This window comes from Notolepis coatsorum (genome assembly GCF_963971535.1).
Source record: "Notolepis coatsorum genome assembly, chromosome: 1".
Lineage (NCBI taxonomy): Eukaryota > Metazoa > Chordata > Actinopteri > Aulopiformes > Paralepididae > Notolepis > Notolepis coatsorum.
Genome location: NC_140165.1, coordinates 180,004,208 through 180,022,572, shown reverse-complemented (window position 1 = coordinate 180,022,572; position 18,365 = coordinate 180,004,208). Strand labels below are relative to the sequence as shown.

General features: G+C 43.6%; 1 protein-coding gene across 1 annotated transcript in view; it reads left to right on the top strand.

Annotated features, from left to right (window-relative positions):
• Positions 1 to 18,365, top strand: part of mnta (MAX network transcriptional repressor a) — a 119,672-nt gene that overhangs the window by 54,878 nt on the left and 46,429 nt on the right. The gene's annotated exons all lie outside the window — the stretch shown is intronic.

Here is an 18,365-nt window from a genome sequence, read left to right as displayed (position 1 = left end):
ACAATAATACGAGAGCATATACAAGAACAATGAATCTCACTGCATGTATGATGTAGCCTGCCTTTCAATACATGAACTTGAATTCCATCATGTTTGTGTGCGGGACTCACAAGGCTGTTGTCACAATGGGTGGTACCGTAATAATAACAGTCCACACAATATCACGATCCATGCCATAGCCTATGTTCTATTAGGACATGATCTGTGACGACAAATGTTCTAGAATGTTTGATTAAGATATCATACTCTGACAGCATGCCTATGATCAACAAAAACGCGAACTTGAATCCCATCATATACATAGTCTGTCCACTATCTGGTGTCATTGCAATGCGTTTTCTATTCTTATACAGTAAAAAGGGGGAAGAACACTATATTCATATGACTTGTATTCTGCTTACAGCTTCGAAATTCCACTTGTTTCGTTTAACGTAAAGCCTTTTAAATATAATCAAAACGTTCCCGTGTTTCTGCGGTCTGCGCAAAATAATAACGAGTTGAGCTTTATGATTTATGATGAATTGAAAATGGGGGACCCTGATGTAAACAAGACGAAAGTCTTTCTCTGGTCTGCATCCCCAATTAACAATTGTATGTACTGAGCTGTACTGTACTGTACCCATTCTGCAATCTGTTAATAAACTTTTCAATCAATCAATCAATCAAGCTACGCGGAGCGCAGTCAGTCAGTAGCCTACACCCCGTATATTCCGATAACGCTATATAAACCATGCTGCATTCATTCTGAGAGAAAGATCTATTATTCCAAATGCTATTTATAGGGTTTTGACCATAATTACACTACTGTTGCTATTTTACAATGAACTATAATGAACTACGGTTCGTACAGAACATGCCAGTGTTATTATGCACAGAAGCTCATTTCCTTGTTGTAATAATATATTCTACCACTGGGCGCCAGGTACGCATGGTCTGACCTGTGCGTAGACGTAAGCACGGAGTCAAGTTCAAGTTGAAATTGATGAATCCCACTCTTTGCTTAGAAATGATCGTACGCACAGGGTAAGCACAAATCTGTGCGTAGAACACGTTGATGAATGAGGGCCCTGGAGTCAGAGCCACTACACCTGCTACAGCCTCAAAATCCTCCACTCTGGAGTCAGAGCCACTACACCTGCTACAGCCTCAAAATCCTCCACTCCTGGAGTCAGAGCCACTACACCTGCTACAGCCTCCTCCTCCTCCACTCCTGGAGTCAGAGCCACTACACCTGCTACAGCCTCAAAATCCTCCTGGAGTCAGAGCCACTACACCTGCTACAGCCTCAACATCCTCCTGGAGTCAGAGCCACTACACCTGCTACAGCCTCAACATCCTCCTGGAGTCAGAGCCACTACACCTGCTACAGCCTCAACATCCTCCTGGAGTCAGAGCCACTACACCTGCTACAGCCTCAACATCCTCCACTCCTGGAGTCAGAGCCACTACACCTGCTACAGCCTCAACATCCTCCACTCCTGGAGTCAGAGCCACTACACCTGCTACAGCCTCAAAATCCTCCACTCCTGGAGTCAGAGCCACTACACCTGCTACAGCCTCCTCCTCCTCCTCCACTCCTGGAGTCAGAGCCACTACACCTGCTACAGCCTCAACATCCTCCACTCTGGAGTCAGAGCTACTACACCTGCTACAGCCTCAACATCCTCCACTCTGGAGTCAGAGCTACTACACCTGCTACAGCCTCAAAATCCTCCACCCCTGGAGTCAGAGCCACTACACCTGCTACAGCCTCAAAATCCTCCACCCCTGGAGTCAGAGCCACTACACCTGCTACAGCCTCCTCCTCCTCCACTCCTGGAGTCAGAGCCACTACACCTGCTACAGCCTCCTCCTCCACTCCTGGAGTCAGAGCCACTACACCTGCTACAGCCTCAAAATCCTCCTCCACTCCTGGAGTCAGAGCCACTACACCTGCTACAGCCTCAACATCCTCCTCCACTCCTGGAGTCAGAGCCACTACACCTGCTACAGCCTCCTCCTCCTCCTCCACTCCTGGAGTCAGAGCCACTACACCTGCTACAGCCTCAACATCCTCCACTCCTGGAGTCAGAGCCACTACACCTGCTACAGCCTCAAAATCCTCCACTCCTGGAGTCAGAGCCACTACACCTGCTACAGCCTCAACATCCTCCACTCCTGGAGTCAGAGCCACTACACCTGCTACAGCCTCCTCCTCCTCCACTCCTGGAGTCAGAGCCACTACACCTGCTACAGCCTCAAAATCCTCCTGGAGTCAGAGCCACTACACCTGCTACAGCCTCAACATCCTCCTGGAGTCAGAGCCACTACACCTGCTACAGCCTCAACATCCTCCTGGAGTCAGAGCCACTACACCTGCTACAGCCTCAACATCCTCCACTCCTGGAGTCAGAGCCACTACACCTGCTACAGCCTCAAAATCCTCCACCCCTGGAGTCAGAGCCACTACACCTGCTACAGCCTCAACATCCTCAACATCCTCCACCCCTGGAGTCAGAGCCACTACACCTGCTACAGCCTCAAAATCCTTCTTCTCCTGGAGTCAGAGCCACTACACCTGCTACAGCCTCCTCCTCCTCCTCCACTCCTGGAGTCAGAGCCACTACACCTGCTACAGCCTCAACATCCTCCACTCCTGGAGTCAGAGCCACTACACCTGCTACAGCCTCAAAATCCTCCTGGAGTCAGAGCCACTACACCTGCTACAGCCTCAACATCCTCCTGGAGTCAGAGCCACTACACCTGCTACAGCCTCAACATCCTCCACTCCTGGAGTCAGAGCCACTACACCTGCTACAGCCTCAAAATCCTCCTGGAGTCAGAGCCACTACACCTGCTACAGCCTCAAAATCCTCCACTCCTGGAGTCAGAGCCACTACACCTGCTACAGCCTCAAAATCCTCCACTCCTGGAGTCAGAGCCACTACACCTGCTACAGCCTCAAAATCCTCCACCCCTGGAGTCAGAGCCACTACACCTGCTACAGCCTCCTCCTCCTCCACTCTGGAGTCAGAGCCACTACACCTGCTACAGCCTCAAAATCCTCCACTCCTGGAGTCAGAGCCACTACACCTGCTACAGCCTCAACATCCTCCACTCCTGGAGTCAGAGCCACTACACCTGCTACAGCCTCAACATCCTCCTCCACTCCTGGAGTCAGAGCCACTACACCTGCTACAGCCTCAAAATCCTCCTCCACTCCTGGAGTCAGAGCCACTACACCTGCTACAGCCTCAACATCCTCCTCCACTCCTGGAGTCAGAGCCACTACACCTGCTACAGCCGCAAAATCCTCCACTCCTGGAGTCAGAGCCACTACACCTGCTACAGCCTCAAAATCCTTCTTCTCCACTCCTGGAGTCAGAGCCACTACACCTGCTACATTTGAACTATACACAATACATAATTTGCATTCAACACCTTAGCCAAGTCCTTGCCAAATGCAGTGAAATCTGAGGAGCTTGGTCAACTGAATGAAGAGGTGCGAGCCTACCAGATTTACAGGCCAAACACTTTGAGGAGAATACTGAACGAATCGATGTTGACTGGTGGAGTAAGATCTTGGCCATGAAGACGCCAGAAGGAGGGATGATATTCCCCATTTTAGGGAAGTTGGTAAAGGCCCTTCTGTCATTGTTCACTGGCCCTCTTGTCGAAGGATCATTTAACATCATGGATGACATCATTGAAAAAGACAGGGCCAGGCTGAACATTGAGACATAATTATGAAGGCTTAGCCATTATCAAGTCCCACATGAAGGCAACAGAGAACAACGCCTCCAAAATGGAAATCAGCCCTGCACTGAGGAGCATGAGCATGTGCCTGTCTTCTTATGAGAGATACCAAAGTCATCTGAAGAAGGGAATCAACTTTACCATAAATCATAGGCTGATATACGCTACATTCTCTTTAAACATATAAAATGTTACAAGACAGAGTTTTAAAATGCTATCGTTTTACTGTATTTGCCCTATACACAATACTGAATTTGAACTATACATAATTTGAACTATACACAATACTGAATTTGAGCTATAGACTATACATAATTTGAACTATACACTATAATGAAAAGTTACAGTATGTAGATTTGTTTATTTGTATGACAAAGTCAGTCAATCCTTGCAATCAGTTTCATTTAACACATTGTGCGCCAAGAACGGCGTAAATCGTTATTGCCCGCCATGCGTTGAACGCCAACAACGGCGTATCACGTGTTTGGGATCAATATAAAAAAATTTCGCCATGGCATTCATAATTCATTCAGCCTCCCTCCGGATCGCAGCCGGACCCTGTTCTGATATTGCAACGCCTCAATACCTCCGCCTGGTGGATGGTCGGGCGAGTTACACTCACGCCAAACCGGAAGTGGCAATCGGTGCATCAAGGAAATTCCTCCGCCAGAGATATATTGTGGCGTGGATCAATATACACACTCGAGTGCATTTGGATAGCTTTCGAAATGCAATAATCAATATGATTTCGGCGTTTATTACAAACCCGGAAATGGATCTAGCAGATCGACGTCAAATAATTGGGATATTTTTCCTCCATCGGCGAACGGTAAGAGGAAACTAATGTTACTTTCAGCTTGATTGTCCATTTCTTTGTTTGCAATCAGTCTGATCAATATATCAACCCATACTAAATAAAGCCGTTACTGACGATCAAGGAATTATAGACGACCCCCGCCCCCCCCTTTCCTTCACGAATGATTAAGCATAATGTATACCGATCATATACATTTGAATTTTTTAATATAGCGTGTATAGGAAAGAAACGCCAATAGATAATCTATCATATGCTTCAGGGCCTATAACTAGCGTTTTTGGAATTACAGCAGAAAAGCTTAAAAACATACAACGGTATTAACACAACAATGTATGAATGAAAAAATATAATGTTCCCACATCCGGAACGATAGATACCCGATGTTGAATGGGCCATAGTAATGCAGATATAGCTATAATATTTAAAAAGTTATAGCCCTGCAAAGAAGGTAAGCATCTCCATAGGCTTACAGCGGTGCCAGAGAGGGCATAATGATGGGCACAATGCATGGCACCCAATGTGTTAATTAATTGAAAACAGCATTGATATTACGTAAAAGCAAACTGGCAATAGAAAAGATGTTCAAAATGATCTATTTCCCTTAAAATGCTAACGCTATTAAATAAATATATATAGTGGAGGTTAAAATAAGAATATGACTTGGCCTGAAAAGTTCAGTCAGGAGATTTATTTTTGCTTTAAAGGAAAACTCCAACATTTTGGGAAATTTGCTTATTTGCCATCTACCCTGGAGTTAGACAAGAAGATACATACCTTTTTCTTCTCTGTGCATGCAGTAGGAGTAGGAAGACGTTGGGAACTAGGCTAATGGAGGAACCTACTTCCAGTGACTGACGCTAAGCTAGGCTAACGGTGCGCGTCTTCCTACAACTACTGCATGCACAGAGAAGAAAAAGGTATGTATCTTAACACTCCAACATTTTGCGAACCCTGGAGTTAGACAAGAAGATACATACCTTTTTCTTCTCTGTGCATGCAGTAGGAGTAGGAAGACGTTGGGAACTAGGCTAATGGAGGAATCTACTTCCAGTGACTGACGCTAAGCTAGGCTAACTGTGCGTGTCTTCCTACTCCTACTGCATGCACAGAGAAGAAAAAGGGTATGTATCTTCTTGTCTAACTCCAGGGTAGATGCCAAATAAACTAATTTCCCAAAATGTTGGAGTTTTCCTTTAACACTTTCAGTGCCGGCCTCCGTTTCCTATTTACCCCCTTGAATGCAATGATAGAGCTCTCATATTTGCGAACGCATAAACTATATCTTAAATTATGGCTATGTGTCTAATCTGGCCGTCGCTTATCAATGACTTGTTTGCAGTCAAAATTGTCGAAACAGATTGTTTTTTAGGCCATGGTTAGACTAGGTGTTTTTGTTTTGTTGCTGAATGAATACGTTTGCTGTCCCTGTTAAATAGAAATGCCGTTTTGACAGGAAAACGCGTTGCCCTACTGACAACGCTGAAATTGTGTTTCCGTTTTGGAAAAACGCCAAAACTCGCCGACAACGTGTCGTGTAATCTGCGCGAAGCCATTTTGCCCAATGCTCATGAGCAGTAGAGACCAAGGCCAAATCCTCCGCCTCCCAACATGCATGTCAACAAACCAGCAGCCACGCAAGAGTCGATTGCATGAGCAGCTCAGAGCTCCTCTTTCAACATAACAAGCATTAAACAAAATGGCCCAGTCATCTATTCACTTTTGTTTAATACGTAACATGAGGCATTGTCTCTAATGTTATCTAGCTACTGATAGCTCCTTATATCATCAGTTTTGTGCTGGCTGGCTAACGTGAGCTAACGTTAACTACCTACCGTAGCTACCTAGTTACCAGACCCTGTTAGCTCAGAGCCCCTCTTTCAACATAACAAGCATTAAACAAAATGGCCCAGTCATCTATTCACTTTTGTTTAATACATGAGGCGTTACGGTTGTCTCTAATGTTATCTAGCTACTGATGGCTCCCGATATCATCAGTTTGGTGCTGGCTGGCTAACTAACGTGAGCTAATGTTAGCTGCTAGCCACAATGCTGTTATACTGGCATATTCCATTCACGTTAGCATGTAAGCTAACAAAATCGGCGCCGATGAGACTAAACTCCGCTTTTGGTGTTCAATTGTGTTGATGTTAGTTTTGTTTCATCAACAAATGAGAGGCAGAACACACAGTGAATGTATCCGTTTTGTTTTTTGCATGTTCTTTGCTGATAAATAAGTGCTGCATTGGCTAAATAGCCGGAGGCATTTAAAGATGGCGGCTTGTTGACATTTCTTTGCAGGAAGTGTATTGGCACATTCAAGTTCTGATTGGTTCAAAATTGCCTTCATGTTCGCCACCTACTGCTTTGGCATTGTACTACATCACTGTGCTCAGGAGGCTAAACGAAAGTGCTCAGGTTGCAAAACGAATGTCTAACTCGGCTGCCACTACGTTGCGACCTGGAAAAGCGAAACTCATCCTGAAAACGAAACGAAAACACCCTAGGTGTAACCGCCGCCTTAATCGGTTAATTTCCGTTTTATACCATTTTGAAAAACGCTGGTTTCTTGAAACTTCCAGAAGATTTCAGAAGATTCTGTGATAAACGCCCTTTACTGTAATACACAAAACATGTTGTAATTTTTCTGCCTATTTTTTTTTGATCCACTTTTTCTCCCATTTTCTATATTTTCTCCCATCCCAATTTCGTATCATCCAATTCAACCCTCCCCTGTCACGAACGCTGTTTCTTGCCTCCCACAAGCCGGCTGCAATGTGGACTAAGTCATACATGGCACAAGTCCCCTCCGGTACTTGAGGTAACAGCAGTCGCATCTTTTCACCTGCGCAGCTCGATCTCTCAGTGGCGAGGAGTAACGCGTGGGAGGCTCACGCTGCCCCCGACACTTCCTGATTCTACTGCGCAGGCGCACCAACCGACCTGTAGGAGTCGCTGTCCACAACGCCCGATCCCCACCCATCAGTTTCCCACCCCCTAATACGGCCAATGTGTATTAGTATGAACGACCAGCTAAACTGAAAGCAATGTGGAGCGCTGGGCTCGAACAGGCGAGCCCAGCGTCTCCGCATTCGTGGCGAGCGCCTTGCCCACTACGCCACGTAGCCGCCAATTTTTCGGCCTATTTATGAATAGTTTTCAAATAAACACTAAATTATCGATAGTATATGTGTACTTGTGCACGCTATAGAAGCGGGCTGAAAAATCGATTCTCTTATTTCCTGATCGCACACACACACATACACACATATGGCACACGCTGATATATAGGTGAAAATAGCTCTGATTATCCCAATACTGGTAAAATAGATTCCTTACCTCAGATCAGATGTTCTCCAAAAAGATTATTCCAATTCCTGATCGCCATTCCAAATATCGATCGCGTTTATTGATCCAACGCTGGGTACTGGAAATATATATTCCACGCTGTTCTGACTGTCCACAATGAATCCGATCGGCTCGGGTTACTTGCCTGAGAAGTCAAATGTGGATTCCGGATTTCTTTTCTCATCCATTTTCATTGAGTCCATTCCAATGCGTGCATTACCATCAGGGAGACGATAGGGGGCGGTATTTTCCCTATTCGAGTTCAGACAGATCCCCACTGGTAACGTAAGGCTAGATTGATGAAATAAGAATGGAAATTGCTAATAAAAAAAATAACGATTAAAAAAACGAGATATCTCGTCGGCTGGCACAAGTGTTAATCCCTGGGTAGGCCTCAATAATGATGGCATGGAACAGTAACCCCGCCCGCCCGTTCATATGTAACGGTCGGTAATGTGGGACGGACCTCCATGAGCAGTATTTGGAATGGCGATCAGATAATTGGATTATTTCTTTTGCATTACATCAGATACAAGGTAAGAAAACTATATATAAATTTGATCGTTGATCTGATATTTATTTCTACCCCAATCGACGCTGTCTCTGTGTGTGTGGCTGTGTGCCGTTGGCTGCAGGAGGTGGGGGGGGGGGGGGGGCCGCGGCCGCGGTCCAGGGCTCTTTTCATTCTTGCACAAGGAAGGATAATAATGATGATCTAGCGTTGATAATCAGGCGAAAAATGACAACGTGTTTAGTGTATTCCACTAAAGGGCTATTATCGCGTCCTGGACCGATTCCTGGAATTACTAAGAATCACCAAAACTATACTCATATTCAAAACGGTATAAAACAGAAATGTACCGATGAAAAAACAATCCGTTTTGTACATGTTGACTGGAAGCAACTCACTGATAATCGACGGGTGTATTAGACCCATAGCTATAATTTAAGATATATTCAGGGATGTGATTTCTCCGGTTTAAAACGGAATTCCGGTTTTTCTGACCTAAAATAGTGACTCACGTGAATCATGCAGAAAAGGGGGGGGGGGGGGGGGGGGTCATGGTCAATATTGAGCCGCGGAACCGGCTTTTTAGAAAGCAGCCAAATGCAACCAACCAGAAGGCGAGGCTGTTCCGAAGCTTACAGCGCTTTCACCCGCCTCTGCTGTGCTCAGCACCAATGGGAGGCGGCTATTTGCTTTTTCCCCGCCTCTGCTGTGCTCTGCACCAATGGGAAGCAGTTATTTGCTTTTTTTGTTTCTGAAAGGCGGCCATTGCTCTCTAGTTCTACACAAGAGTAAACTTGACTCAACACTAACCTGCGGCAACTTTTCCGAGACAGTAAGTTCATTTGACTTATTCTAGTCTAAAGAAACATATATATTACTATTGCTATTAGGGATGCTCGATATTGGCTTTTTTACCTATACCGATATTGTCCCAACTCTTAATTTCCGATACCGATATCAACCGATATCAACCGATACCGATATATGCAGGCCCAGGGTTCCCCCCCCCCCCCCCGGAATAATTTCAGGTAATTAACATTACATATCTCTTGTTGTGGAATTAACACAACATTATGCATACTTTTGACAATAAATAAAATCAGAATTTGTTCTTACTTGCTTGCCTGGATAAATAAAGGTTATAGAAATGTAAAAGAAATAAACGTTTTTTTTTTAACCTGATACCGATATTTTCCGATATCACATTTTAATGCCGATAATACCGGACATCCCTAATTGCTATTGATAAATCTAGGTAACACGACAAATGCGTTTGTTAATCAGAATGTTATTTGCGCGACAACCACTGTGTGCGTGCTCGCGCCGCTCGCTTTCCATGTATGACAAAAATGTACATATGAATGCATTTACATTTACACATAAATGCAGCTATGGCATATATTACTATTGATCAATCTAGGTAACGTGAATGCCACAACTAATGCCTTTGTTTGTTAATCAGAACGTTATTTACGCGACAACCAGCGTGTGTGTGCGTGCTTGCGCCGCTCGCTTTCCATCACTGTAGTGTCTGCTGTCTTCATAACCACACTGTGTGTCTGTGTACTAGTACTTTAAAAATAAATTCCTGTGTAACCTGAGGTAAGTTAGGCTAACTAACGGGAGACGTTTGGGAGATCACGGGCATGAAAAACGGGACTGTTTGTCGGGGACGCGAATGAGCTATGATGATATCGATAACCAGGGTGAACACTATGCATACACCGCTGCGGGATAGTTACATCTAGCTGGATCACGTTAGCTTGATACACATAGCCACCTAGCGGTTTTGAGAATACACTGCTAGCCAGTCTACTTGACTACAGTGTACCATCCAATACTTTTTAACGTGTAACATTACTGTTACAAAGGATCAGATTAAACCGAATATATATATTTATTGATTGATATATATTGCATCGTATTTGTATATCGTTTGATATCCCTTGTATATTCCTTGTACATATACACGGAATGTCCCTTTAGCCTAGTACAGACCATAATATTTCATTCTCCTATTGGACAGCGGTCCACAGGCGCCAGAGCCATGCCTCCAGAGTCAGGTTCAAGGCCACCGTCAAGACATGTCTGTACATGCCCGGCCTTGCCCAGGGATACGAGACAGAAATGAGGTTGGCACTAGATTGTTCGCCGTGCATATAAATATGGCGCAGGTGAATACAGAAGTAGAGTTACCCAATAAGTTGAAGCCTCACCCACGATACAACGTGCGGTGAAGTATGGCCTGTTTGGCCCCAAATAGAGCATTGAGACCGCGTGCGAATTAATAACTGAATTGTCAGAGTTTGGCGCTATACCGTCGAGTGCGACATATTTCTATTAAGTCAGTAATAGTCTATTTGTGTATAGTGTATCGTGCGGCTAAAGTTCTACAGTGACCAGCATCACCAACGCTTCCTCGTACCAGCTAGAGTGCTTATCCAGGCTGGGCTGCTTTCATGGCGCTTTCACCCGAGGAGACCTAGACGAGAACCGTGTGGACATGTACACTGGATTAATCTACCCGACGACTACATAGCCCTTTGCGGCTGGATTATATTTGTTTTGGTCCTGTGATTTATGGAGCGGAGAATCGCCGACGCCTACACGTGTGGGATTTACCCTGTGAGGAGCCAAGTCGAGTCTGCGCCTCAGAGAGCCTGAGGCCGGCTAGCTTTCTTCACTGTGGAGCTACAGTCTACGGAGAACAGCTGTATTCGTCTGTGGATCAAGAGACTATTGCACCGTCTCCTGTACTTGGAGTCTCCTTAGTCATCGTTGACCAGACTCTACTACCGACAGATCCTCTACCCCTGCTGGCTTACAACCGGGGGGACCCTTCCAGTATCTCCCGCTATATATTACTAGTGTACCATAGATATAATTCCCTAAGATTCAGGTTGTATAATTACCTCCTGCGTAACCAGAGAATGGACATTCATTATTGATTTGCCTACGCACATTCCTTTGCCTTATAAGCGCATCCAAAGTAAAATAGAGAAGTATATTATGTACCTTTTGCTGCAATAAATACTTGATTACACCTTGGTGTGGAACCGATTCATTGTGGGAAGTGTTCATCATATGTATATATCATGTACTGTATGGCCAGTAATTAAAGTACATAAAGCGGTAGTGGTTTAATGATACCATACTTATCAATACAGTCAGGGAATTGTACCCCTCAGTTACAGTTACGTTATATTATAATTAGCGATGCGGATTCGCTGGATTTGGTCCTTTTTTTAATAATTCGGGATTTGGCTGAATCCTTCACAAATATTGGACCGAATGTAACGTTATTTAATTAACAGTGTAAAAAAATAACCATTTAGCTATGATTAATAATTGTGTCACTCATATCTTTCAGCATCTTATCACCTTGTATTTATTCTTTATACTCACCCTTAACTCTTTCAGGGCCAACAGCGCCCTCTGCTGATGCCCTTCTGGGCCAATGCTGTATCCAATGGCGGAAAGGACTTATTTGCGAGTGCATAAAACATATAAAATATAATAGCAATAGATCTAAATAACTAGAGTTGTTCCGATACCGATACCAGTATCGGAAATGCCTCCGATACTGCCTAAAATGCTGGTATCGGTATTGGCGAGTACGCCGAAAGTGTAGCCTCCGATCCCATGACGCCATTTATCTCCTGCGGAGAGTGAGGATTATAAAATTAACGTGTTTTAAAGTGTGATGCTGTTTGTCATTTTAACAGCAGATACACTTTCTTAAATTCCATTGTCCCCGACAGAGCGGTGTGACGGGGAGCTCGGACGGGATGTGTTTTGCTTGCTGGTGTTATTATAGCATTAGCTGAAAAGCTAGCTAGTTGGAACAACATCCGTTTTAACGTTACATCAAATCAGATGATCGCCTGTCCTTTCTCCAGGACCTGACACTGTCCGTCTATCAACAATAATGCACCCACGGTGAATTGTATTTAAGTCAAGTAGCTACTGACTAGCGTTAGCTGACTAACGTTATCAAATGTCAATGCGGGGAAGACGAGCTAGGTCAGCTAGCTTAGCTTGATAACGGTACCTTGGCTGAAGTTGGTGCTATTCATAATCCAGCAATAATGGCTGCAGACCTGCAAGCAAAGTACAGCAAGTTCCAAGTGCCAAAGGATAAGAGTCTGAGGCGGAGTGTTGAATATTTATTTTGCATCTAAAATCACAACATAAACGTTAATACTAGCCAGAGCATCTGCTACTAGCTAACAGACTGGGTAGCAAGTGCAACAACGTCTAACGTCCGTGCGGATCATTGGAGTAGGGTATATCTGCAGTGCCGCAGCCCCATACTCATTGATTAATGATACTAATACTAATCTATACAATCACCTGTTGTTGAATAAATACCATTACTTTCTAGTTATTACTAAAAAACAGTATATATAAAACAGTATCTGTAGCTGTAAAAAAATAAATAAATAAAAATCTAAAAGAATTTATGATTTATATAATATACTTTTTTTGTTTTGTTTTTTAATGTATGCACTGGTATCGGATCAGTATCGGAATTGGATTGGGAAGGAAAAAATGGTATCGGAACATCTCTATACATAACATGTGTGGTCGTCAATGAGTTGCTTCCAGTCAACATGCACGAAACAGATAGTTTTTTCATACATTTCCATTTTATACCGTGATGAATATCAATATATTTCTAGAGCGTTCTGTCTCATCTCAATAAATGCCAGCAAAGCGAGCTTAAATGTATTTCCTTAGAAATCGTGCCATTTGTCGCTTGATTTATGAATGGTTTTCAAATAAACGCTAGATTATCGCTATTATGTGTACTTATGCACAAAGAGCAGCGGGGTCTGAAAAATCGATTCTCCGTACTTTGGTTGGCGCAACCTCACACACACACACTCCGATGACGGTGATAGGAACATCTGATTACCCCAAGACTCGTAACATAAAGGCCTTACCTCACATCTGATGTCATGCAAAAAATTAATCCAATTCCTGATTGCCATTCCAAATATTGATCGCGTTTATTGATCCAACGTTATATCCAAAAACACAGATCCACGCTGCTCTGAGTGTCCCCAGTCAATGCAATGGTATCCAGCTGCATCCCCGAGAAGTAAAACCTGGACCGGAATTTTCTTTTGCTGCACTGTCCCACTCAAACCAATCCAATGATGTGCAATACCATCCGGGAGACGATAGGGGGCGGTATTTGCCCTTTGCGAGCTCAGACCCAGTCCCAATGATAACGTCAGGCTGGATGGATGAAAAATGAATGGATATCGCTAATAAAAGAAATATGGATTAAACCCCGGATTTTCTCGGGTTTGGCGCCCAGAGCATGGCGAGTTAACACAGACTATCTCGGGTTTGGCCTCCAGTGAATTAACACATTGAGTGCCACGCCCCTTTGACCAGATAACCCCTTGAGTGCCAGCGCTTTAGTCAATGGGAGGTCGGGGATATTTGCGAACGCTTAAACTATATCTTAAATTATGGCTATGGGTCTAAAACACCCCTCGCTTATCAATGACTTGCTTGCAGTCAACATGTACGAAACGGATTGTTTTTCATTGGTACATTTCCGTTTTATACCGTTTTGAATACGAGTATAGTTTCTGAGAGTTCTAGTCATTTCAGTAAAATTCCGCGATAATAGCCCTTTAGTGGAATACACAAAACACGTAATTTTTCGGCTGATTTATGAATCGTTTTCAAATAAACGCTAGATTATCGATAGTATGTGTACTTATGCACGCTAGAGAAGCGGGCTGAAAAATCTATTATCCATGACCTGGTCAGCGCTAACGTCATACACGCACACACACACACACAGACACGTTGTGATCGCTATGAAAAAAACATCTGATTAACCCAATACTTGTAAAATAGAGTCCTTACCTCACATCAGATGTTCTGCAAAAAGATTAATCCAATTCCTGATTCCAAATATTGATCGTGTTTGTAACTGAGGGGTTACAATACCCTGACTGTATTAAAGATTGTGATATATTAAACCACTACTAGTTATGTACTTTAATTACTGGCCATACAGTACATGAATATATATGGTGAACACCCACACAAGAATACGGCATTGACACATAAAGTTCTATTGGAGGGTTATTTATTATTATTAAGCAACGTTAGGTTACAGATTGAGAATTAGGCTCGCGCTTGTATGGCGAAGAACATACGTAAAGTCAGTCAAGAGCATAAGTCAATGAGAATAGTATGAATACTATGATGGGTCTAAGCTGACGCCACCTGTGGTATAGCAATTATATGGGCCACACCGGTACCAGCTGGAGACACTGGGGGGTTCCCTCCGGGGTGTAAGGCCGGTAGGGGTAGAGGAATGTTCGGGTACAAAGTCTGGGTCAACGAGGAATAACGAGGCTCCAGATACAGGAGCCGGTGCATGTACTCCCTTGATCAGCAGACAAAGCAACAGTTGTAATCCAAGATGCTCGAATAGCATTGACGACAGCTAGCCAGCCCCTGAGTGATGATCCTCACGGGGGTAAATCCCAAACGACAGTGGAATCAACGGTACTCTTCTCCAGTCAGGGTGTCCGCGGATCCTTAAAAAGTCTTAAAAGGTCTTAAATTGGTTTATCAATTATTAAGGCCTTAGTTTGTCTTAAAATGTCTTAAATCCATTTTCAGAGGTCTTAAAAATGCCATAGAAAGGAAAGATAAAATCCCATGTCATCTTATGTTTTATTATGAAATCTGGGGGAAAACTATAACGGGAGATAAAGTTTGACTTTTCATTGTAGAATCACGCAGACCGGAATGGGGCGGAACCAACACAACTCCTTGTGTAATGTGTTGGCCGGGGAACCATTTCAGCAACGGAGTCTAGCTAACGTTAGCAAGGCGAAGCGATAACGCTAACGTTACGTTTAGTTTAGTTTAGCATTTGCACTCGTTAATATGGGAAACTAAGTGCCAATTTAACGAGAACTGGCTCGACAATCCACTGTTTGCGCGATGGTTGGTCCCAGTCAAAGACTATTACAAGCCCCGCTGCAAAAAAAAAAAGAGCAGTCGCGTCGCACATGCTGAGCGTTCTGCAAAAACCGCCTGCAAACTACTATTTCGCATTTATTTTCGGCCCCTGCCTCCACACCAGCTGCGCCATCTCAGGTAGGACTATAACATCTGCACCAACAGAAGTCCGGATAACATTCGGCTCCACGCCAAAGCTTGAAGCTGAGGTCTTAACTTGAAAATAATCTATTCACGGATGTAAACAAGGACACGTCTTTGTGTGCTCCTAAATTTTTATTTAGATTTTATTTATTAACATTTTATTTAGGAGCACATGTGCTCCTTGGGAAAAAGGTTAGCGTAGAGCCCTATATATGGAGACATTAACATTACATTATCAAACATAGGGACGAAGACTGTAAAAAAAAGTGTCAACAATGTTTTATAATCCTTATGTTAATTTTCATCATAAAAATGCAGTGCCCCCGAAATACAAAAAAAAGCCCCCGAAAATCAATTAAGGGGGGCAAAAAAAGCCCTTGAAAAAAAATGTTAATTTCTAACCCTGGGTGCAAGCATAGTCGTAGTACCCTTGAATGAGTGCTCCTGTTAGAGTCTTCAGGGTATTACTATTCTTGTTTACCAGAGAGGAGATCCGGCACAAGAATCTTGTTTGTTGGTTGACTTTTTTGATACCCTGGGGAGGGTGGTAATAGTTATGTGTTCTGACAGTGGCTGTTGCACTTGCTGCTTGGCCCCTGGTATATTTTGTTATATTTGCTATTTATGTTTGGTCACCCCTTTGTTGAAATTCATCCAATCCAGTTACTCCTCAAGTTCAAGATTTTTAAGTTTCCAAGTTACGTTTTAGTAAACATCTTTGGACCAATGTGTCCCTAAACTTAAACTAATTGGTGTCATTGCATGATTTTTGTCATTTTGTTATTGTGAAATTGGTATTAAATTTAATTCTGAGTGGCATTAAAAAGTCTTAAAAAGCATTAAATATGACTGGGCTAAACCTGCAGATACCCTGCCAGTGGTCACGGTCCCAAAGCAATATAATCCAACCAGAAATGGTTCTGCAGTCGCCGGTGTAGATTCTCCTGTGTACATATCCAACGGTTCTCGCCTAGGACTCCTCGGGTGTGGGCACGGATTTAGGCCGCACAGCCTGGATAAGTGCACTAGCTAAATACACGACGAACCGATGGTAATGCTGGTCACTGAAGAACTGTAGCCGCACGATACACTATAAATGATCGACTATTACTTCACATTAGATTAAGTCGAACTCAACGTTACTGCGTTAAACTCTGACACTTTAGCATTTTATTCGCACGCGGTTCTCAATGCTCTATTTAGATGCAAGGTTGCTCACTTCACTGCACGTTGACTCGTGGTGAAGGTATTACTAGTAATGAACAAATTGCTGCTGTTTACACCTGCGCCGTATTTATACCTAAGTGAATATCTAGTCCCAACCTGGTCACTTTGGTCCTGAATCACTACACTGCCAAAGGCATGTTCTAACATGCCCCAAACTCGCCCACTGCACCTGTCTGAGTACGAGACTGCCTGGAGCCTGGGGGCACTGTCCAATAGGAGAGCGAATATTACTCTGGTTTGTACGCAGGTAAAGGGATATTCCGTGTATATATACAAATAATATACAAGGTATATCAAACGATACAAATATATATTCAGTTTAATCTGGCCCTTTGCAACAGTGTTTATTGATCCAACGTTATAGTCCGAAACACATAATCGATGCTGCTCTGAGGGTCCTCAGTCAATCTGGTAACACGATACTGCATGCCAGATATGGGAAAACCCTGTACCGGACTTTTTTTCTGATGCACATGGCCACCCAATCCAATCCAATGATGTGCATTACCATCCGGGAGACGATAGGCGGCGGTATTTGCCCTTTTCGAGCTCAGACCCATTCACAATGATAACGTCAGGCTGGATGGATGAAACATTTATGGTTATCGCTAATAAAAGAAATAACGATTAAATAACGAGAACTCGTCATTGGCACTCAACGCATGGCGAGTTAGGACGACTAATCTCGTCGTTGGCACTCAAAGTGTTAATCTTAAAGCTTAGAATAACAGCTATTTTATCTCAATTAGTATTTTAAATCAAGTGAATTGAGAAACATGTTTAAAGTGTTTAATAGTAATCATTGGAATTTAATTCAATACTAAAACTTGAATTTTCTATTTTCCCCCTATCATAGCATAACTAATGAACCATGGTCAAAGTACCATTTAATAGCCCTGAAGTCAAGACCATTGATGGGGGGGTGAAGAATTGCTTCAAATGGAGCTGGCTACAAGAGACAGTCGAGGTAGAAGCCGGAAACGCATTAACACTGGAATGTTTTAGTAAAACTTACCAACCAGGCAAGGTTACTTGCAACCTGTGCAATGACACCATAAACTATGGCTCAAGTCGGAAGAAGGCACTCCAAATGCATGTTAAACACTCAAAACACCTGAAAGCATACAAGATCCACCACAAAATATGAGAATTGAAATAACACCAGCAGACAATGAGAGATAGATACCTGGAGTTTAGGGAGAGCGATACCTGGAGGTTAGAGAGATACCTGGCGGTTAGAGAGAGAGAGAGATACCTGGAGGATGGAGAGAGAGAGATACCTGGAGGATGGAGAGAGAGAGATACCTGGAGGTGTGAGAGATATACCTGGAGGTTAGAGAGAGAGAGAGAGACCTGGAGGTGAGAGAGATACATGGAGGTTAGAGAGAGAGAGATACCTGGAGGTTAGAGAGAGAGAGAAGGGGATATCTGGAGGTTAGAGAGAGAGAGAGAGAGAGAGAGATACCTGGAGGTGAGAGAGATAGATAACTGGAGGTTAGAGAGAGAGAAATACCTGGAGGTTAGAGAGGGAGAGATATTTTATTAAAAAAAAAGATTGTCCCTCTCCAACCCCTCTCCCACCTT